Below are 23,128 nucleotides of genomic sequence, written 5' to 3' on the forward strand. Positions count from 1 at the left end.
CAACCATGTAACCACCGCACCCAATCGGAGTCTCGCTCTATTGGCCTCAAATAAAAGTAAATTATTGAACTTGACCGTGTCCACGATGCATGAACAGCGACGGTGTGTGTTTTAGTATCAAGACCTAAACTTGCCGCAATCCATTCTTTCAACTGACTGACAGACCATGTTTGAGGTGCGCTCATTGGCACCTCTATGTGAGTAAATTCACTCAGATCTGCTCCCATCTCATTTGTTTGGACAGTACCAGGACCATAGTAAAATCTGAACTTCACTACATCGGACATCTCGGCTTAGCTTTTTTTTTTCAACAACGAAATACAAGTATTAAGCAACAACTTAAAATACCCCCACTAACAAATATTAGACATGTCTATATATTAGCTAACTATATATTACAGAATATTAACGGAACAACTAATACAATTCACACACCTACAAGTATATTACGAATATTTGCCGGAACAACTACAAATATTGACAGATTTTAATATTTGACTGGATTGCCTATATTACGGATTTTACCGGAGCAACTACAAATACTGACACTCCTAAATACTACACATCCACATATAGTCCGGAATATTACCGGAGCAACTACACATTTTTACGCAACTAATTAGTTGACATCTAAATAAAATGCTCACCGAAACCGGAACGGGAAAATAAAATGCTCACCACGACCACCTAAATATTTACGTTTACTACTGGAGCAAACAACAATAATTGCACACAACTTCGAAAAATAAATGTTTGTTGAAATATACCCTTCAAGCGTGCGCGCGAACGACGAACGGCGGCCTTCAATCACCGGAACCGGAGCCGAAAACTCCACCGAACTACCGCAGCTTCACCTCCACCACCACCTCCACCTCCACCGCCGCCACAACCTCCACAAATGAGCTGAAAAAATGCTCCAACAAAATCCTGAGCACGGCCACCACAAGCTACCCCATCAGTAGATCGAGGTCTCTTTTGGCTCCCCTAACTATGTAGAACCCATTCACGGTGCCAAATCCGCAAAAAACCGGGTCATTTTGGTGTATTAATTGGAGCTATTTCGTGTAGGAGAGAGGAGGAAGGAAGAACAGAGAGAAGAGCAGAGAGATGCGCGCGGTGGGGAAAGGAAAGGAGAAGGAGAAGGGAAAGGAGAAGGAGAAGGAGAAAAGAGGCAGCGCAGCGGGGCCCGCTCCCTATTGGCCAGCAGTTAAGAATTGTAGTCACGGGCGACATTAAGTACTCGGAGAAAAGAGGCAGCGCAGCGGGGCCCACTTCAGTTAGTAGTCGGCCTGCACGTGGCCGATGACCACATGTCGGCCCATAGTTGGCCGATAAGGCCCTGTTGGCCCGATGCTGGCTGACTAGGCTCAGTCGGCCAGCTGTTGGCTGATTGGGTAAAATTTTCGAAAATAAAAATATCAGCGTAATATTTGTGCAAATTAATAAATAAATGATTTTTTTTTAAAAATTAGCTTCCTTACCCCTCGTACACCGCCACCACATTAGGGAAGTGTTCATGGGCTATCACTCTGCCATCATACTAACTGAAGTGTGATTTCCCACAAAATATGTGCTAATGCACATGACATTAAGAATTGTAGTCACCTTATGTTTTAACAGTGGTACACCTTTTTGCAGGGTTAAATATATTTGAATATCCATGTTCATCCTTATGGATGACTTATAGATTTTTAACTTGATCATAGAACAGCTAGCTTCAATAAATAATAATAAAAATTGTCAAGTTAGGCATGAGTGGCAAGGATATACTTCCTCGCGGGTGATGCGAGTGTTGTTCTGTTTTGATTGGGTAGAATGCTCAGATGTGGGCGCAACTTGATCAGGCGGCCACCTGTCGAGGTGAACATGTGGGGTTATGTTTCACATCGATTAGTATAGCCGGTTCTTATATGCTCTCTCACCTTCTAAAGTTGGTACAAAGTTGAGACACTTATTTTGGGACGGAGGGTGTATTCATTTGTTAAAGTTGACTCTTCGGAGTAGTTACTGAAATTGTTGCTGTAGATTCTTTTGTGGTTTGTGTTATAATGTTTAGAAATTTAACTTGTATAGTGTGTATATTGGGACATGCATGTTGTGTTGGTGGGTGTCCCAGGATCGATATTATGCGGACAATAGAAGAGCTGTGAGCTTTGCATAGTGTCTGTCCTAGGGCGCTACATGTTTTCGCTGTTAAAGGTGGCTGAAATTGAACATGAAATGGAGTGATGCTGATAGATAGTAGGAGTAAATGTTATCCTTGAAAAGGTTGCCATGTACCTCCTCAAGAACCTCTCAATAATCCTTCTGGATGCCTGAGCTCTCCCGCGTGAAAACAAACACATCCCCAACAAAGAAAATAGATCAATTAGGATTAGGGGGCAATGGCCCCCCTCCCTCTCAAGAACTGTGTTGACACCGGATTTTTGCATGCATACAAACTCAATTAAAATTGCCTCAAATGAGAAAGGTTTCAACATGAAAGTTGTTCGACTTGTTCAAACAGATGATTTTCATATAAAAATTGTTTTAATCTGAAGTCATATGCAAAAGTTAGAGCCAAAATAGTGCATTGCAATAGCAACAGAGTTACAGGACGGCCGAACAATCGGGCTAAGGCCAGACGAAATTCCGGATGAGTACTCAGAGAAGAATTATATCTGGTTAAGGCCGAACATCTTGGTTTTGGTACAAACAACTTTCGTGTCCGACCATGAAATTCTTTCTATTTTTCTCTGCCGTACAAGTCAGAAAACAAGTGAAACACCCCTAACATAGCCTCGAATCGAAAAACATTCAACACGAAAGTTGTTTGTCCCCATTGTCAGCTGAAACACCTTGTATTAATTGAAGAATAGAAAATGTGTTATTGTTCACCAACAATTTTCCTTTATTAACGAGCTAGCTAGAATAGGACGTGCATGTGTTAAAACAGCCATTTGGTTGCGATCTGCACCTGAGGAGGTTGTAAACTTATGCTCCTTGGATCATCCTGATCCAGACTGATTAATAGAAGGTCTTTCACCCTGCAAAAAAAAAATCCTTTTGAACAATAATTTTTCAATTTTTTTTCATTTTTTTGAGCTGAACAATATTTTTTCTTGCCAGACTAGAACGATATTGTTCACTAACAATAATGCAAAAGAAAAAACACCTGGTCTCCATCACTCTCGTCCGTACCCATAGCCTCTCACCGGTCCGGCCCACGGCCACGGGCAAGCCTACCTATCTGAGAGGCTCTGTCTGACACATCCCCTCCTCAGCTCCGGCGACCAACAAGCGACCGGCAACCGGCGACGGGCGTCCCTCTCACTCCTAGTACCAGGTGATAAGATCCATCTCTCCCTCACCGACCTTATCCCCGTCTCGGTGCCTCTTAGTCCCATCCACCTTCTCCGGTTGGTGGCTTGGTCGCTGCCCCACGCAGCTTCTCCGGCGCATTCATCCCCGAGCCCACCAAATTAGGTTGCACATTGTGTTGTGCGTCCCCTTGCTCCCTCAGAGTCAATGGAGTGTCCTTAGCTGAGCATTCATTGGGTTATTACTCTGACGATGATGATGTATTTACACACGTTTTGTCTGAGAGGTATTTTTGGCTATGTAGTTATGTACAGACATGAGATGAAGTTCAGTGATAAGTACCCAAATTTTTGACTCTTAAACAACCCATGAGTAGTAAGGCCAAGGTCCGAGGAGTAGTTCAGGGGGGCGCTAACACTCAATTATTCCACATGATAGCTAATGGCAAGCACGGGAAGAAGAGGATCTTTCATCTTGAACAAGATGAAGGAACGATTCTTGGTCAGGAGAACTTAAAATTATACATTACTGAGTATTACAAGCAGTTGTTTGGGCCTCCAGAGGATTACTGTGTGTCTCTGGATGAGTCTAGGATTGAGGATGTGCCTCAACTTACTGCTATTGAGAATGATATTTTAGCTGCTCCTTTTTCTGAGAAAGAAGTGTTTGAGGCCATATTGCACATGAAAAATAATAAGGCTCCCGGCCCGGATGGATTCCCGGTTGATTTTTATAAGAAATGCTGGCATATTTTAAAGGGGATCTGATGCCAATGTTCCATGATTTATTCTCTGGACAACTTCAGCTTTTTCAACTGAATTTTGGAACGATAACCCTGCTTCCTAAGAAAACAGAGGCTGTGAGAATCGAGCAATTCAGGCCCATCTGTCTTCTTAATGTTAGTTTCAATTTTTTTGCCAAGGTAGGGATGGTTAGGCTCACACAGATTGCGCATGCTATGGTGCAGCCTTCTCAAACTGCTTACATGCCGGACATGAACATCCTAGAAGGGGTGGTGGTCCTTCATGAAACACTCCATGAGATTCACACGAAAAAACTAGATGGAGTTGTTTTCAAGGTGGATTTCGAGAAAGCGTACGATAAAGTCAAATGGCCTTTCCTTCAACAGGCATTACGCATGAAGGGTTTTGATGAAGCTTGGCGACGCCAGGTAGAATCTTTCAAGCAGAAAGGAAGTGTTGGAATTAAAGTGAATGACGACATAGGTCATTATTTCCAGACACACAAGGGCCTGAGATAAGGTGATCCAATGTCTCATATTTTGTTCAACATTATGGTTGACATGTTGGCAATCCTCATAGGTAGGGCAAAGGAGGCCGGTCAGGTGGGTGGCTTGGTGCCTCATCTAGTTGATGGTGGTGTGTCCATCCTGCAGTACGTTGATGATACAATCATCTTTATGGAGCATGACTTGGCAAAAGCGAGAAATATGAAGCTAGTGTTATGCTTATTTGAACAATTGACCAGCCTGAAAATTAACTTTCATAAAAGCGAGTTGTTCTGTTTTGGTAGAGCCAATGAGGAACAAAAGGCTTATATGCAATTGTTTGGGTGCGAATTGGGGGCATTACCTTTCACGTACCTAGGGATACCCATTCACCATCGTAAGCTGACAAACAGAGAATGGAAGTGCATCGAGGATCGGTTTGAGAAGAAACTGAGTTGCTGGAAGGGCAAACTCATGTCATATGGAGGCCGACTGATTCTTATCAATTCGGTGCTCACAAGTATGCCCATGTTTCTCTTATCTTTCTTTGAAGTCCCAGTTGGGGTTAGGAAAAAGGCTGGACTTCTATCGATCCCGATTCTTCTGGCAGAGTGATGAGCTAAAGAGAAAGTACCGACTCGCCAAATGGGATATCATCTGTCGACCTAAGGACTAGGGGGCCTTGGTATTGAGAATCTTGAAGTCAAGAACAAATGTCTCCTCAGTAAGTGGCTGTATAAGTTGTCAGTTGAGACCGAGGCAACGTGGGTGCAGATTCTCCGTAGTAAGTATCTGCAGTCCAAGACTTTGTCCCAGGTGACAGTGAGACCGACTGACTCTCTGTTTTGGAAGGGGCTTATGAGAGTCAAAGATGCCTTAGTAGATCAAAGTTTACTGTCGGTAATGGCAACACTACTCGCTTCTGGGAGGATACTTGGCTTGGTGAAACTCCGTTGGCGCTTCAGTACCCTTCCTTGTATCGTATTGTTCAGCTACGTGATGCTCTTGTTGCAACGATTATGCAGTTCATTCCCCTTAATATTCAGTTTAGGAGGGTGCTTGTTGGCGAACGGTGGGAAGCATGTCTTCATTTGGTGAGTAGACTGATGGAGGTTCAGCTAACTCATCAGCCTGATCAGTTGTGTTGGAAGCTCACTAGATCTGGAGAGTTCACAGTCAAGTCGATGTATATCGACGTCATTAACTCTAGTGTTATTCCTAGTTCCAAACATGTTTGGAAAGTAAAAGTTTCTTTGAAAATTAAAGTGTTTATGTGGTTTGTACATAAACAAGTAATTCTAACAAAGTTCAGAAATGATTTGGCTTTTAACAGAACAACATCTATTCATTTTTTGCAGGTTTTATTCCGAGCTACCGCGCTGATCCGTATGTGGTCCTTACTCACTCCGACGGAGACCAGTGAGCGTTTGGTTACTGGATATGTCCGATGGGTGATGGTAGCGTGGGATATCTTCAACCGGTTTAGATGGCGGTCATGTAATAGGATAGGTGATTAGTTTACCTATCTTTGTTATGCCAGCCGGTTGTGGCTTTTTGGTCTTGTGGCTCTTTGTGAGCTTGCCATTTTTTTTTGTTTTCAAACTATAAGACCTTATTGAACCTCTTCATTTATTTATAAATGTGGCCGTATGCACCGCTCTGATGCAGAGGCCGGGGAGTCTCCCTTTTCGAAAAAGAAAAGAAAAAAAAGGACGACAGATTTGCACTTCACTGTTGACTCTCAACCACGTTTTTTAGAAGCCAAATCGGTTTGCGGCTAAACACTTCCTTAATTAGCTGCCCCCAGCTAATCTCTTGTTTGTTTGGGTTAACAGGGGAGTGTAGTAGGAGCAGCAACTGTATAATCCTAATGCTGGACCAGGACCAGGGCCAGATGCATACCTATCCGAATTTGCTTCCCGGCATATTCTTGCTGAGTTTTGTTCTTTTTGTTTATGCCCTGAAGAGGATCCTCTTGAAGGAATTTCGAGATATTGGTTTACCTCTTTTCTCTCTGTACGTGTACGGGGCATAGAGTGATTAAGTGGGCAAAGCTGGAAAGCACAGGAAGTGTGCGTCCATTAAGTAGGGTGGGTCGTGCAAGTGACAGTAATTAAGTCGGTAAAGCAGCACAAGACATGAAAATGCCCCTCCACTAAGTGGGGTCCTGCTTAATTAAGTGGTGGGTAAATCAGGAAAATAGAAACGTGAATTTGATTGGCTTATTCAAAGCTGCCTGGAACCATCCTGCTGCCCCAAAACCAGTTAGTGACATTCATACTTGCATTAGTTTTATGTCTCTTTCTTGGTATTAACTATTAACTCGCTTTTGATCATTTATAATTGTGCGCGCTAGCAAAGTTGATCATGACTCCTCAGAGTCGAAATCAGGATAGACTGTGCTCCTTATTTCTTTATACAGAATAGGTAGGATAGTACCAACTTTTGGTTAGAAATCATTTAGCTGATTGTCATACTAATGCTAATTTGGTTAATCAGACCCCCAACTGATCTGATTGCATAGAGTTATGTCATAATCTGAAAGATGCATCTGGCCTACTTTTGGTACTTTAATTATCGATTATTGGTCACTAGTTTGTTTATTCACAAGTCCAGTCAGCTGAACTTAAAAAAATGGCAAGTAGCATCTCTCCCAGGTGATAAATAAGATCCACTCCCACCTCCCTTGTCCTTGCCTACTTGGTGGGTTCATTCCTTCTCGCAGAAACTCAGAATGATTGATTCCTGCAAACGGACACTGTCCCTGCTTAGTTTATGCTACCATTTAACGATAACGTTAACAATTGTGTGATATATGATATCAGGAAAGATCCATCTAGCCTAATTTATTTACTTTAATTATCAATCAGTGAGCTGTGTCCACGTTGGTTACTGATTAGTTTATTATCGATCAGTGAGGTAGACCTTAAAAGATAGGCAAGTTGTTGGATCGGATCTAGTATTGCCTTGTCGACCTGCTGTCGTGTGATTCCTGTCTCTCATTCTATTAGTTCCTACTATCTGCCTGTCCTGCAACCTTGCTGCATCACTGCACGGGCTCCTACAATGTTGCTTCTCACTTCTTCATCTGTGTAAGCCCACCATTATTCTCGTCTGTTTTCCTCTAATAAACGTTGCAGGCTTCTGTCTATTATCTTTGTAGTTGCAACAGGCTAGTTTATCTCGTGATTTCCCACTCACACAGGTTTTCATCCATTCTATACTCACTGTTGTTTCTACCTCCCATCTAGAAGCACTTTCTTTTTTGTTTTGTTTTAATCTCTGTTGCAGTTGGCTAATTTATATCGTGATTTCCAACTTCAACAGGCTTTGATCCATCCCTTTGCCCAGAAACTATTCCAGCGCTCTACGGATCAAATTTGTTCAGGCCGTTCTATGATTGGTATCTTTATGGACCAAATATATTCTCCTAGTTTCGTCTAGAAACATCACTTAAACTCTCTTCCAGCCTAGTGAAACCCACCTTCTAACAGGAAAATTCTGCTTGGTTTTGCATAGTTTGTCTTTCTGCACCCAAGATCTGTGCATCCACAAAGCAAACACAACCCCCGTCCGAAGGCATATACGCAAAAAAAAAACAAAACTGCAATACCGATGACAGAAGTGGCATTAGCTATAGCTGGCTTAAGATTAGCTGCATCGCCCGTTTTGAAGAAGCTCCTTGCTTATTCTTCGACGTACCTTGGAGTGGACATGGCACTTGAGCTCCATGAACTGGAAGCTACTATCATGCCACAGTTCGAGCTCTTGATTGAAGCAGCAGACAAGGGAAAACACAGGCCCAAGTTGGACAAATGGCTTGAAGAACTCAAAGAAGCCTTCTACTTGGCTGAAGAATTGCTGGAAGAGCATGAGTACAACCGCCTCAAGCGCCAAGCAAAGGGGAAGGATTCTTTGCCGCCCAATGCCTCCACGATCGGCAGCACTTTTATGAAGCCTCTGCGTGCTGCATCAAGCAGGCTGTCCAATCTGAGCTCTGAGAACAGAAAGCTCCTTCGGCAGCTGCATGAACTGAAGGCTACCCTGGCGAAAGCCAAGGAGTTCCGTGAACTGCTCTGCTTACCAGCCATCTATAATGCAGAGAGCCCCACCATACCACCAGTTGATGTTCTTGAGGCCACATCACTACAACCTATGAAAGTGATTGGTCGTGACAAGGATTGCGATCATATAATTGATCGCCTTACCAAGACAACTGCTACTACTGAGTCTGAGTCTAGTACAGCTATGTACTCGGGTTTGGCCATTGTTGGAGTTGGAGGCATGGGAAAGTCCACATTAGCACAACTTGTTTACAATGACAAGAGGGTAAAAGAATATTTTGATGTGACAATGTGGGTAAGCATCTCACGCAAACTTGATGTCCGTCGTCATACACGGGAGATCATCGAGTCTGCCTCTCAGGGGGAATGCCCACACATTGGTAGCCTTGATACTCTGCAGCACAAGTTGGCAAACATACTGCAAGAATCAGGGAAATTTCTTCTTGTGTTGGATGATGTTTGGTTTGAACCTGGCAGTGAGGGGGAATGGGACCAACTATTAGCTCCTCTAGTTTCACAACAGATGGGAAGCAAAATTTTGGTAACTTCTCGAAGGAATACATTTCCAGCTGCTCTTTGTTGTGAAGTGTGTCCTCTGGAAAACATGGAAGATGCTCAGTTCTTGGCACTCTTCAAACACTATGCATTCTCTGGACCAAAAATCATAGATCTGCAGTTGCGCGAAAGGCTTGAAGATTTTGCAGAGAAGGTTGCTAAAAGACTTGGACAATCTCCTCTGGCGGCAAAAGTTGTGGTTCCCAGTTGAAAGGGAAAACATGTACCAATGCATGGAAGGAAGCTCTAAATATGAAGATTAACAAATTAAGTGAGCCCATGAGAGCTCTATTATGGAGCTATGAGAAGTTAGATCCATGTTTGCAGAGGTGCTACCTATATTGTAGCTTGTTTCCAAAAGGTCACAAGTATGTTAGGGATGAGTTGGTTCTTCTTTGGATGGCAGAGGGCCTTATTTATTCGTACAACCAAAACAAGAGTGTGGAAGATGTCGGGAGGGACTGCTTCAAGGAGATGATATCTGTCTCCTTCTTTCAACCAGTTAATGAGAAATATCATGTTATGCATGATCTCCTTCATGATCTTGCAGAATCACTCTCCAAAGGGAACTGCTTCAGATTGGAAGATGATAAGGTGACAGATGTACCATCCAGTGTTCGACATCTATCTGTTCGTGTTGATAGTATAATGCAACACAAGCAAAGTATCTGCAAGCTACATCATTTACGCACTATTATCTGCATAGACCCCCTAATGGATGATGTAGTTGACCTTTTTAACCAGATACTACAGAATTTGAAGAAGTTGCGCGTACTATATTTGTCATCTTACAGTAGTAGTAAGTTGCCAGAATCTGTTGGTGAGTTGAAGCACCTTCGGTATTTGAATATCATCAGAACATTGATTTCTGAATTGCCAAGATCTCTGTGTACTCTTTACCACTTGCAGTTACTTCTGTTCAATCACAAAGTCGAGAATTTGCCAGAGAAACTCTGCAATTTAAAGAAGTTACGGCATCTTGAATATCGTCAGGATCTATATTACATGCCCAAGAAAGCACTGCCTCAAGTTCCTAACATCGGCAAGCTAACTTCTCTTCAACAATTTGAAGAATTTTCAGTGCAAAATAAAATGGGTTATGGGTTGCTACAGCTAAGTGACATGAACCAGATCCGTGGAAGTTTAAGTGTCACAAATCTTGAGAATGCCACTGGGAAGGATCAAGCCTTGAAATCAAAGTTGTATCAGAAAATTCATCTTCGCAGCTTGCAACTTGTCTGGAGTTGCAAGGATGACACAAACTCTGAGCATAGCTTACATTTGGAGATTCTAGAAGGCATGATGCCACCGCCTCAACTTGGGGCCCTTAGTATTCACGGTTACAAATCGTCAAAATATCCAGGCTGGTTACTTGATGGTTCATATTTTGAGAATTTGGAATCCTTAAGCTTTGTTGATTGCAGCATGGTAGAAAGCCTACCATCCAACACTGGACTATTTGGAAATTGCTCTTCTCTTGCCCTCCGCAATGTGCCAAACCTGCAGATGCTACCTTGTATTCCACTAGGCCTTAAAATATTAGTAGTAGAGAAATGCCCACTGCTTATATTTATCTCCAACAATGGGCTGGGGTATCTTGATCAGAGGGAGAATATCATGAGGACAGACCACTTGGCATCACAACTTGGTTTAATCTGGGGGGTGGGTTCAGGATCATATATGAGGAATGCGTTCTCATCTGAACATTCAGTTCTGAAGCAGCTGATGATATCAATGCATGCTGATGTGTCACATGTTCAGAACCTTGAAAGTGCTCTAGAAAGAGAGAAAGACGAAGTGTTGGTAAAAGAGGATATCATCAAGGCATGGATATACTGTCATGAGCGGAGGATGGGACTCATGCATGGAAGGAGCATTGGGCCGCTGCTGACTCCACCAGCAGGACTTCATGAACTCACTCTTTCTTCATGCTATATTACGGATGGAGCTTTAGCTGTTTGCCTTGATGGCCTGGCTTCACTAGAAAAACTGTTCTTAGCAGAGATTATGACTTTATCTACACTTCCTTCAGAAGAGGTCTTCCAACGTTTGGCAAAACTTGACCGCTTGGACATCAAACATTGCTGGTGTCTCAGGTCATTAGGGGGCTTACGAGCTGCCACCTCTCTTTCATGTCTCATTTTGAATTATTGCCCTTCTTTAGAGTTGGCAGATGGACCAGAATGCTTGCCATTATGCCTTCAAAGATTAAGTATAACTGGTTGCGTGCTTGCACCTGACTTCCTCTGCGGTGACTGGCCACACATGGATCGTATTTTCATATCCTACTGTAGAAGCACCGCATGCTTGTCTGTTGGTAATCTCACCTCCGTTGAATCACTCTACATGTATTACTTGCCAGATCTATGTACACTCGAAGGATTGTCTTCCTTGCACCTTAAAGATGTACATTTGATTGACGTTCCGAAACTCACCCCCGAGTGTATCTCACAGTTTCGAGTCAAGAAGTCACTCTATGTTAGTAGCTCTGCTATACTCAACAAAATGCTTGCGGCTGAAGATTTCACAGTTCCACCATTTCTCTGTTTTGAAGCATGCAAGGAACCATTCATTTCACTAGAAGAATCTGCATATATCACTTCTGTCAAGATCCTGTGCTTCTTTAACTGTGAACTGATTTCCCTGCCAACAAATCTGAAGTGCTTCTCCAATCTGAAGGATCTACATATCTCTAACTGCCCTAACATATCATCTTTACCAGATTTGCCATCCTGCCTCCAGCGCATTTTCTTAACGGGTTGTGGTGAGCTCTTGAAGGAGAGTTGCCGACAACCTGATGGAAAAAGTTGGCCAAAGATCGCGCATATCCGCATCAAGGAAATTAGTTCAACCGTGATTTAGATTTCCACCTACAAATAAATGGAATGGTAAATCAGCTTTCCTCAGCCACCTTTGCACTCTCAATAGATATGTATCCTTTTATAATGTGCATTTTGTTAATCTTTTTTACTTTAAAATACTCCATTTATTTCCAAATTCCATTCATTTGTTTACTTGAAATCAATAGCAGGCCCAAGATGTGTGCCCTCCTGCAAGAACCTGTTATGGGGTGGAGTTCCTTATGCTGGCTCATCTTACAATTGAACTATGTTTCCTACTTCATCGGCTGGTGCTGATTGGTCCTCCTTCTTTGGCCAATTGCCTCATGATGACGAGGTGCATTGGCCTTAAGAGTTGGAAGCTACTATGGCAAGGCTGGTAATTATGCAACATGGGCACCAGTCTATTATGTATGTCAATTTATCATGACTGATGCGTGCACTTTAATGTATTCATCCTCCAGTAGATAACTGTTGTTTAGCTGTTTTCTGTTTGTATGAGAGGCAAGTAGCGGTGTCCGTGTTCTGTTTTGCTGGTGCTACCACTGAAATGCATCACTGTATGTTTTGCAAGTAGCGGTACCATGACTTGCTCGCAACATTTGCTCCAGCTTGTTGCTTAGCTCTGATACTACTTTTCAAGTTTTGTATATGTTGTCATCCCAGAGTTTGTTACGACGCTGCCTACGTGTTGTTGGCCTAATTGGGAGGTTCTCTGTATATCTCTCTCTTTCTCTCTTGTTAGCCCAATGGCACGACTTGACTGAAATGCACTTACTTTGTATCCAGCGGCTGTGCTGGTCGAGTCCAATGGCTAAGTTGTGTGTATGTGTGTGTGTGTTTTCTCAAGAGAAAAGGCATACGACCAACTTTATAAATAAAGTCATAAGTTGTCTTTTCCGCTCAAAAAAGAACTAGGAGAAATGGAGCCTGCCAACTCTTCCTATTGATGGTGCTATCTTGATAGTATGAAGTGATGACCCTCACTTGACTGCCTGATCGAGGGGTGTTCTAATTAGGAAGCATAAGAGCATATTGAATAGAATATGTAGATGCAAACATACCTAACTTTTGCATTTACGAGGCCCAAGACCCGACTCCAACAGACGTTGCAGATGCAATTTTTATTACATCTCCCCCTACTGGAGCAAACAAAATTTGTATCTCTGGGTGCTGGAAATGTAAAAACGGCCGCCAGCGCGCCAACCATTGTTCATTTCATCCCACATCCCTTTCTTCTTCCTCCCGCCGCCTCGCCGTAGCCCCGCGACACATCTGCAATCTCCTACACCCCCTTTACCGGTACTGGCACGTTTCGACCGCTGCCCGCAATCGGATGCCTCGAATCGGTCGATTTTCCACCCGCCGCCAGCGCATCAACCGTTGTTCATTTCATTCCCCCATCCCTTTCTTCTTCCTATCGCCGCCTCGCCGCAGCCCCGCAACACATCTGCAATCTCCTACACCCCCATCGATGCTACTGCCGCGTTTCGACCGCTGCCCGCAATCGGATGCCTCGAATCGGTCGATTTTCCACCCGCCGCCAGCGCATCAACCGTTGTTCATTTCATTCCCCCATCCCTTTCTTCTTCCTATCGCCGCCTCGCCGCAGCCCCGCAACACATCTGCAATCTCCTACACCCCCATCGATGCTACTGCCGCGTTTCGACCGCTGTCCGCAATCGGACGCCTCGAATCAGTCGATTTTCCACCCGCCGCCAGCGCGCCAACTATTGTTCATTTCATTCCCCCACCCCTTTCTTCTTCCTACCGCCGACTCGCTGCAGCCCTGCGACCCATCTGCAATCTCCTACACCCCTGTCGCCGATACTGCCGCGTTTCGACCGCTACCCGCAATCGGATGCCTCGAATCGGTCAATTTTCCACCCGCCGCCAGCGCGCCAACCGTTGTTCATTTCATTCCCGCACCCCTTTCTTATTCCTCCCGCCGCCTCACCGCAGCACCGCGACACATCTGCAATCTCCTACACCCCCATCACTGATACTGTCGAGTTTCAACCGCTGCTCGCAATCGGATGCCTCGAATCGGTCGTTTTCCACCCGCCGCCAGCGCACCAACCGTTGTTCATTTCATTCCCCCACCCCTTTATTCTTCCTCCCGCCTCCTCGCCGCAGCCCCGCAACACATCTGCAATCTCCTACACCCCCGTCGCCGATACTGCCGCGTTTCTACCGCTGCCCGCAATCGAATGCCTCGATTCGGTTGATTTTCCACCCGCCGCAAGCGCGCCAACCGTTGTTCATTTCATTCCCCAACCACTTTCTTCTTGCTCCTGCCGCCTCGCCGGAGCCCCGCGACACATCTACAATCTCCTACACCCCCATCGCCGATACTGCCGAATTTTGACCGGTGCCTGCAATCGGATGCCTCGAATCGGTCGATTTTCCACCCGCCGCCAGCGCGCCAACCGTTGTTCATTTCATTCCCACTCCCCTTTCTTCTTCCTCCCACCGCCTCGCCGCAGGCCGGCGACACATCTGCAATCTCCTACACCCCCGTCTCCGATACTGCCACATTTCGACCGTTGCCCGCAATCAGATGCCTTGAATCGGTCGATTTTCCACCCGCCGCCAGCGCGCCAATCATTGTTCATTTCATTCCCCCACCCCTTTCTTCTTCCTCCCGCCACCTCGCCGCAGCCCCACGACACATCTGCAATCTCCTACACCCCCGTCGCTGATACTGCCATGTTTCGACCACTGACCGCAATCGGATGCCTCGAATCGATCGATTTTCCACCCGCCGCCAGCGCGCCAACCGTTGTTCATTTCATTCCCCCACCCCTTTCTTCTTCCTCCCGCCGCCTCGCCGCAGCCTCGCGACACATCTGCAATCTCCTAGACCCCCCTCGCTGATACTGCCGCGTTTCGATCGCTGCCCGCAATCGGATGCCTCGAATAGGTCGATTTTCCACCGGCCGCTAGTGCGCCAACCATTGTTCATATCATCCCCCACCCCTTTCTTCTTCCTCCCGCCGCCTTGCCGTAGCCCCGCGACACATCTGCAATCTCCTACACCCCCGTCGCTGATATTGCCTGTTTCGACCGCTGCCCGCAATCGGATGCCTCGAATCGGTCGATCTTCCACCTGCCGCCAGCGCGCCAACTGTTGTTCATTTCATTGCCCCACCCATTTCTTCTTCCACCAGATGCCTCGTCGCAGCCCCGCGACACATCTGCAATCTCCTACACCCCCGTCGACGATACTGCCGCATTTCGACCACTGCCCGCAATCGGATGCCTCGATTCGGTCGATTTTCCACCCGCCGCCAGCGCGCCAACCGTTATTCATTTCATTCCCCCACCCCCGTCTTCTTCCTCCCCGCCTTGCCGCAGCCCAGCGACACATCTGCAATCTCCTACACCCCCTTCGCCGATACTGTCATGTTTCGACCGCTTCCTGCAATCAGATACCTCGAATCGGTCGATTTTCTACCCGCCGCCGCCCCGTGATTCGGCCGCTGCCTGCCGCTCGATTCTACTCCATCACCGTCTTCACTGTCGCCGCAGCCTCCGTCGTCGCTTCCGCTATCGGCTCAACCTCCCCATGCACCGCCGTCGCCAACAACCATTGTGTCGCCGTCTCCCTTGTCATAGAAGCCTCCGTTGTCGGCTCAACCTCCCCCGCACCACCATCGCCAACAACCATTGTGTTGTCATCTCTGTTGTCGCAGTAGACTCTGTTGTCGGCTCAACCTCCCCCGAACTTTTTTTGATGTGTTTTTTTTGCTTTTTTCGCGCAAGTACCAGGAACCAGCCCAGCAAAAGGTATGAGGTCCCCAGGGTGTGGGGACTTGCGCATTTCCATTGGCACGATCGCGATATGAAAAATGCAAAAACAAGAGGGCGCTTGAGCTGCGGATTGAACCTGGGACCTCGTGGTCAATGGCGCGCCATGCTAACCACTGTGACGACAGTCATCTTCTCATCTTCACATCTGCAATCTCCTACACCCCCGTCTCCGATACTGCCACATTTCGACCGTTGCCCGCAATCAGATGCCTTGAATCGGTCGATTTTCCACCCGCCGCCAGCGCGCCAATCATTGTTCATTTCATTCCCCCACCCCTTTCTTCTTCCTCCCGCCGCCTCGCCGCAGCCCCACGACACATCTGCAATCTCCTACACCCCCGTCGCTGATACTGCCATGTTTCGACCACTGACCGCAATCGGATGCCTCGAATCGATCGATTTTCCACCCGCCGCCAGCGCGCCAACCGTTGTTCATTTCATTCCCCCACCCCTTTCTTCTTCCTCCCGCCGCAGCCCCGCGACACATCTGCAATCTCCTAGACCCCCCTCGCTGATACTGCCGCGTTTCGACCGCTGCCCGCGATCGGATGCCTCAAATAGGTCAATTTTCCACCGGCCGCTAGTGCGCCAACCATTGTTCATATCATCCCCCACCCCTTTCTTCTTCCTCCCTTCGCCTTGCCGTAGCCCCGCGACACATCTGCAATCTCCTACACCCCCGTCGCTGATACTGCCTGTTTCGACCGCTGCTCGCAATCGGATGCCTCGAATCGGTCGATCTTCCACCTGCCGCCAGCGCGCCAACTGTTGTTCATTTCATTGCCCCACCCCTTTCTTCTTCCACCAGATGCCTCGTCGCAGCCCCGCGACACATCTGCAATCTCCTACACCCCCGTCGACGATACTGCCGCATTTCGACCACTGCCCGCAATCGGATGCCTCGATTCGGTCGATTTTCCACCCGCCGCCAGCGCGCCAACCGTTATTCATTTCATTCCCCCACCCCCGTCTTCTTCCTCCCCGCCTTGCCGCAGCCCAGCGACACATCTGCAATCTCCTACACCCCCTTCGCCGATACTGTCACGTTTCGACCGCTTCCTGCAATCAGATACCTCGAATCGGTCAATTTTCTACCCGCCGCCGCCCCGTGATTCGGCCGCTGCCTGCCGCTCGATTCTACTCCATCACCGTCTTCACTGTCGCCGCAGCTTCCGTCGTCGCTTCCGCTATCGGCTCAACCTCCCCATGCACCACCGTCGCCAACAACCATTGTGTCGCCGTCTCCCTTGTCATAGAAGCCTCCGTTGTCCGCTCAACCTCCCCCGCACCACCATCGCCAACAACCATTGTGTTGTCATCTCTGTTGTCGCAGTAGACTCTGTTGTCGGCTCAACCTCCCCCGAACTTTTTTTGATGTGTTTTTTTTGCTTTTTTCGCGCAAGTATCAGGAACCAGCCCAGCAAAAGGTATGAGGTCCCCAGGGTGTGGGGACTTGCGCATTTCCATTGGCACGATCGCGATATGAAAAATGCAAAAACAAGAGGGCGCTTGAGCTGCGGATTGAACCTGGGACCTCGTGGTCAATGGCGCGCCATGCTAACCACTGTGACGACAGTCATCTTCTCATCTTGACATCTGCAATCTCCTACACCCCCGTCTCCGATACTGCCACATTTCGACCGTTGCCCGCAATCAGATGCCTTGAATCGGTCGAGTTTCCACCCGCCGCCAGCGCGCCAATCATTGTTCATTTCATTCCCCCACCCCTTTCTTCTTCCTCCCGCCGCCTCGCCGCAGCCCCACGACACATCTGCAATCTCCTACACCCCCGTCACTGATACTGCCATGTTTCGACCACTGACCGCAATCGGATGCCTCGAATCGATCAATTTTCCACCCGCCGCCAGCGCGCCAACCGTTGTTCATTTCATTCCCCCACCCCTTTCTTCTTCCTCCCGCCGCAGCCCCGCGACACATCTGCAATCTCCTAGACCCCCCTCGCTGATACTGCCGCGTTTCGACCGCTACCCGCGATCGGATGCCTCGAATAGGTCAATTTTCCACCGGCCGCTAGTGCGCCAACCATTGTTCATATCATCCCCCACCCCTTTCTTCTTCCTCCCTTCGCCTTGCCGTAGCCCCGCGACACATCTGCAATCTCCTACACCCCCGTCGCTGATACTGCCTGTTTCGACCGCTGCCCGCAATCGGATGCCTCGAATCGGTCAATCTTCCACCTGCCGCCAGCGCGCCAACTGTTGTTCATTTCATTGCCCCACCCCTTTCTTCTTCTACCAGATGCCTCGTCGCAGCCCCGCGACACATCTGCAATCTCCTACACCCACGTTGACGATACTGCCGCATTTCGACCACTGCCCGCAATCGGATGCCTCAATTCGGTCGATTTTCCACCCGCCGCCAGCGCGCCAACCGTTATTCATTTCATTCCCCCACCCCCGTCTTCTTCCTCCCCCGCCTTGCCGCAGCCCAGCGACACATCTGCAATCTCCTACACCCCCTTCGCCGATACTGTCACGTTTCGACCGCTTCCTGCAATCGGATACCTCGAATTGGTTGATTTTCTACCCGCCGCCGCCCCGTGATTCGGCCGCTGCCTGCCGCTCGATTCTACTACATCACCGTCTTCACTGTCGCCGCAGCCTCCGCCCTCGCTTCCGCTATCGGCTCAACCTCCCCATGCACCGCCGTCGTCAACAACCATTGTGTCGCCGTCTCCCTTGTCATAGAAGCCTCCGTTGTCGGCTCAACCTCCCCCGCACCACCATCGCCAACAACCATTGTGTTGTCATCTCTGTTGTCGCAGTAGACTCTGTTGTCGGCTCAACCTCCCCCGAACTTTTTTTGATGTGTTTTTTTTGCTTTTTTCGCGCAAGTATCAGGAACCAGCCCAACAAAAGGTATGAGGTCCCCAGGGTGTGGGGACTTGCGCATTTCCATTGGCACGATCGCGATATGAAAAATGCAAAAACAAGAGGGCGCTTGAGCTGCGGATTGAACCTGGGACCTCGTGGTCAATGGCGCGCCATGCTAACCACTGTGACGACAGTCATCTTCTCATCTTCACATCTGCAATCTCCTACACCCCCGTCTCCGATACTGCCACATTTCGACCGTTGCCCGCAATCAGATGCCTTGAATCGGTCGATTTTCCACCCGCCGCCAGCGCGCCAATCATTGTTCATTTCATTCCCCCACCCCTTTCTTCTTCCTCCCGCCGCCTCGCCGCAGCCCCACGACACATCTGCAATCTCCTACACCCCCGTCGCTGATACTGCCATGTTTCGACCACTGACCGCAATCGGATGCCTCGAATCGATCGATTTTCCACCCGCCGCCAGCGCGCCAACCGTTGTTCATTTCATTCCCCCACCCCTTTCTTCTTCCTCCCGCCGCAGCCCCGCGACACATCTGCAATCTCCTAGACCCCCCTCGCTGATACTGCCGCGTTTCGACCGCTGCCCGCGATCGGATGCCTCAAATAGGTCAATTTTCCACCGGCCGCTAGTGCGCCAACCATTGTTCATATCATCCCCCACCCCTTTCTTCTTCCTCCCTTCGCCTTGCCGTAGCCCCGCGACACATCTGCAATCTCCTACACCCCCGTCGCTGATACTGCCTGTTTCGACCGCTGCCCGCAATCGGATGCCTCGAATCGGGCGATCTTCCACCTGCCGCCAGCGCGCCAACTGTTGTTCATTTCATTGCCCCACCCCTTTCTTCTTCCACCAGATGCCTCGTCGCAGCCCCGCGACACATCTGCAATCTCCTACACCCCCGTCGACGATACTGCCGCATTTCGACCACTGCCCGCAATCGGATGCCTCGATTCGGTCGATTTTCCACCCGCCGCCAGCGCGCCAACCGTTATTCATTTCATTCCCCCACCCCCGTCTTCTTCCTCCCCGCCTTGCCGCAGCCCAGCGACACATCTGCAATCTCCTACACCCCCTTCGCCGATACTGTCACGTTTCGACCGCTTCCTGCAATCAGATACCTCGAATCGGTCAATTTTCTACCCGCCGCCGCCCCGTGATTCGGCCGCTGCCTGCCGCTCGATTCTACTCCATCACCGTCTTCACTGTCGCCGCAGCTTCCGTCGTCGCTTCCGCTATCGGCTCAACCTCCCCATGCACCACCGTCGCCAACAACCATTGTGTCGCCGTCTCCCTTGTCATAGAAGCCTCCGTTGTCCGCTCAACCTCCCCCGCACCACCATCGCCAACAACCATTGTGTTGTCATCTCTGTTGTCGCAGTAGACTCTGTTGTCGGCTCAACCTCCCCCGAACTTTTTTTGATGTGTTTTTTTTGCTTTTTTCGCGCAAGTATCAGGAACCAGCCCAGCAAAAGGTATGAGGTCCCCAGGGTGTGGGGACTTGCGCATTTCCATTGGCACGATCGCGATATGAAAAATGCAAAAACAAGAGGGCGCTTGAGCTGCGGATTGAACCTGGGACCTCGTGGTCAATGGCGCGCCATGCTAACCACTGTGACGACAGTCATCTTCTCATCTTCACATCTGCAATCTCCTACACCCCCGTCTCCGATACTGCCACATTTCGACCGTTGCCCGCAATCAGATGCCTTGAATCGGTCGATTTTCCACCCGCCGCCAGCGCGCCAATCATTGTTCATTTCATTCCCCCACCCCTTTCTTCTTCCTCCCACCGCCTCGCCGCAGCCCCACGACACATCTGCAATCTCCTACACCCCCGTCGCTGATACTGCCATGTTTCGACCACTGACCGCAATCGGATGCCTCGAATCGATCGATTTTCCACCCGCCGCCAGCGCGCCAACCGTTGTTCATTTCATTCCCCCACCCCTTTCTTCTTCCTCCCGCCGCAGCCCCGCGACACATCTGCAATCTCCTAGACCCCCCTCGCTGATACTGCCGCGTTTCGACCGCTACCCGCGATCGGATGCCTCGAATAGGTCAATTTTCCACCGGCCGCTAGTGCGCCAACCATTGTTCATATCATCCCCCACCCCTTTCTTCTTCCTCCCTTCGCCTTGCCGTAGCCCCGCGACACATCTGCAATCTCCTACACCCCCGTCGCTGATACTGCCTGTTTCGACCGCTGCCCGCAATCGGATGCCTCGAATCGGTCAATCTTCCACCTGCCGCCAGCGCGCCAACTGTTGTTCATTTCATTGCCCCACCCCTTTCTTCTTCTACCAGATGCCTCGTCGCAGCCCCGCGACACATCTGCAATCTCCTACACCCACGTTGACGATACTGCCGCATTTCGACCACTGCCCGCAATCGGATGCCTCAATTCGGTCGATTTTCCACCCGCCGCCAGCGCGCCAACCGTTATTCATTTCATTCCCCCCCCCCCGTCTTCTTCCTCCCCCGCCTTGCCGCAGCCCAGCGACACATCTGCAATCTCCTACACCCCCTTCGCCGATACTGTCACGTTTCGACCGCTTCCTGCAATCGGATACCTCGAATCGGTTGATTTTCTACCCGCCGCCGCCCCGTGATTCGGCCGCTGCCTGCCGCTCGATTCTACTCCATCACCGTCTTCACTGTCGCCGCAGCCTCCGCCCTCGCTTCCGCTATCGGCTCAACCTCCCCATGCACCGCCGTCGTCAACAACCATTGTGTCGCCGTCTCCCTTGTCATAGAAGCCTCCGTTGTCGGTTCAACCTCCCCCGCACCACCATCGCCAACAACCATTGTGTTGTCATCTCTGTTGTCGCAGCAGACTCTGTTGTCGGCTCAACCTCCCCCGAACTTTTTTTGATGTGTTTTTTTTGCTTTTTTCGCGCAAGTACCAGGAACCAGCCCAGCAAAAGGTATGAGGTCCCCAGGGTGTGGGGACTTGCGCATTTCCATTGGCACGATCGTGATATGAAAAATGCAAAAACAAGAGGGCGCTTGAGCTGCGGATTGAACCTGGGACCTCGTGGTCAATGGCGCGCCATGCTAACCACTGTGACAGGCATCTTCTCATCTTCACATCTGCAATCTCCTACGATTTTTTTCACAAACACAAACAGAAATTTGAAAAGAAACAAATTTTGGATTTCCAAAACATTTTTTAAAAGAACAGTTTTTTAAAGCACGAACATTTTTTGAATGTTGAGAACAAATTTTAAAACGGAGAACAAATTTGAAAGCAAGTACAATTTTTCAAAGCATGAACATTTTTTGAATCTTGAGATCAACTTTTGGAAATGGAGAAGAAAAATCCCGAACAAATTTGGTAGCGTGAATTCTTTTTGAATACGTGAACAAAAAGTTGAAATCCGGTACTTTTTCTGAATTTCGAAAGTTTTGAACTCTTTTGTGTAACAAGAACAATTTTTGAATTTTGAGAACATTTTTTCAAAAACTGAACATTTTCTGGAAACACGATTTTTTTGAATATTTCAAAAAAAGGATAAGAACACATATGGAAATAAAACCCAAAGAAAGAAAATGTGTTGAAAAGAGAAATTAACTTGAAAAGAAAAACAGAAAGGAAACAAAAAATTAACAAAAATAAAAGAAAAAAGAACCAGAAAAAGGATGTAGAAAAAAACAGAAAGAATAAATATAAAAAAAGGAAAAATAAAAAACAGGTTCAGGAACCTTCTAGATGGTTCCCAGAACCAGTAAGAACTGGCTGGGAATGCTCTAGAAGGTTCACAAAACCGGAACTTGTATGAACGGTACAGATGGGCTGGCCCAAAATCTCTCTGTGCGATAAGTCGACAGTTTGACGCAATATGCGTCTAATAGGTTTTTCCCAGGGTGTGCACATCATCGCTCCGAACTTTTTATGAAGCGAAAGTTATTTAAAAAAACGGCTCGGTGAAAGTTACGAGCTCCCCAGGGTATTTTTTTTAGGTGGGCTCCGCTGGGTGTGCGCCTTTTGGAATTGTTGTTATTGAACAAAAAATAAATTTAGTGGGCTGGCCCACCAGATGAATCCCGGTTCAAATGATGTCAGGGTTTGATTTAGAACGGCATTTCATAGTTTAGGGTGCAATCGACCGGGGTTTTGACTTGAGGGTCCATTCCGCCTAACCTCTACAAGTTCAAGGTTTAAAATGGATTTTTTTCCCTTTACGCCTGCAAAACATGGGAAGACGATAAAGGGAGGAAGGAGCAGGATTTTGTAAAAAGTTCACAAAATCTTATTCAATGTGTTGAAAATTTTGCTCAAAGTTCGGAATAAAAAAAATTCTTAAAATTTACAAATTTTATTTGGCAATGGAATTCATATTTTTTGGGGACCTGCATGAAAAAAAACTACATAGTTGTACTTTTCCGATCTGCAATTTTAGGCTCCAATGTAGCTACTTAATTGTGTATAGCAAATTAAACCCAAAATATTAAAAATATCATACGATTTTA

The 23,128-nt window shown here is 47.8% G+C and overlaps 1 pseudogene; it reads left to right on the forward strand.

Annotated features, from left to right (window-relative positions):
* Window positions 1–7,601: 7,601 nt before the first annotated feature.
* Window positions 7,602–12,637, forward strand: LOC123088547 (putative disease resistance RPP13-like protein 1; annotated as a pseudogene).
* The last annotated feature ends 10,491 nt before the right edge of the window (window positions 12,638–23,128 follow it).

Source organism: Triticum aestivum, chromosome 4A, assembly GCF_018294505.1.
Source record: "Triticum aestivum cultivar Chinese Spring chromosome 4A, IWGSC CS RefSeq v2.1, whole genome shotgun sequence".
NCBI classification, from domain to species: Eukaryota; Viridiplantae; Streptophyta; class Magnoliopsida; order Poales; family Poaceae; genus Triticum; species Triticum aestivum.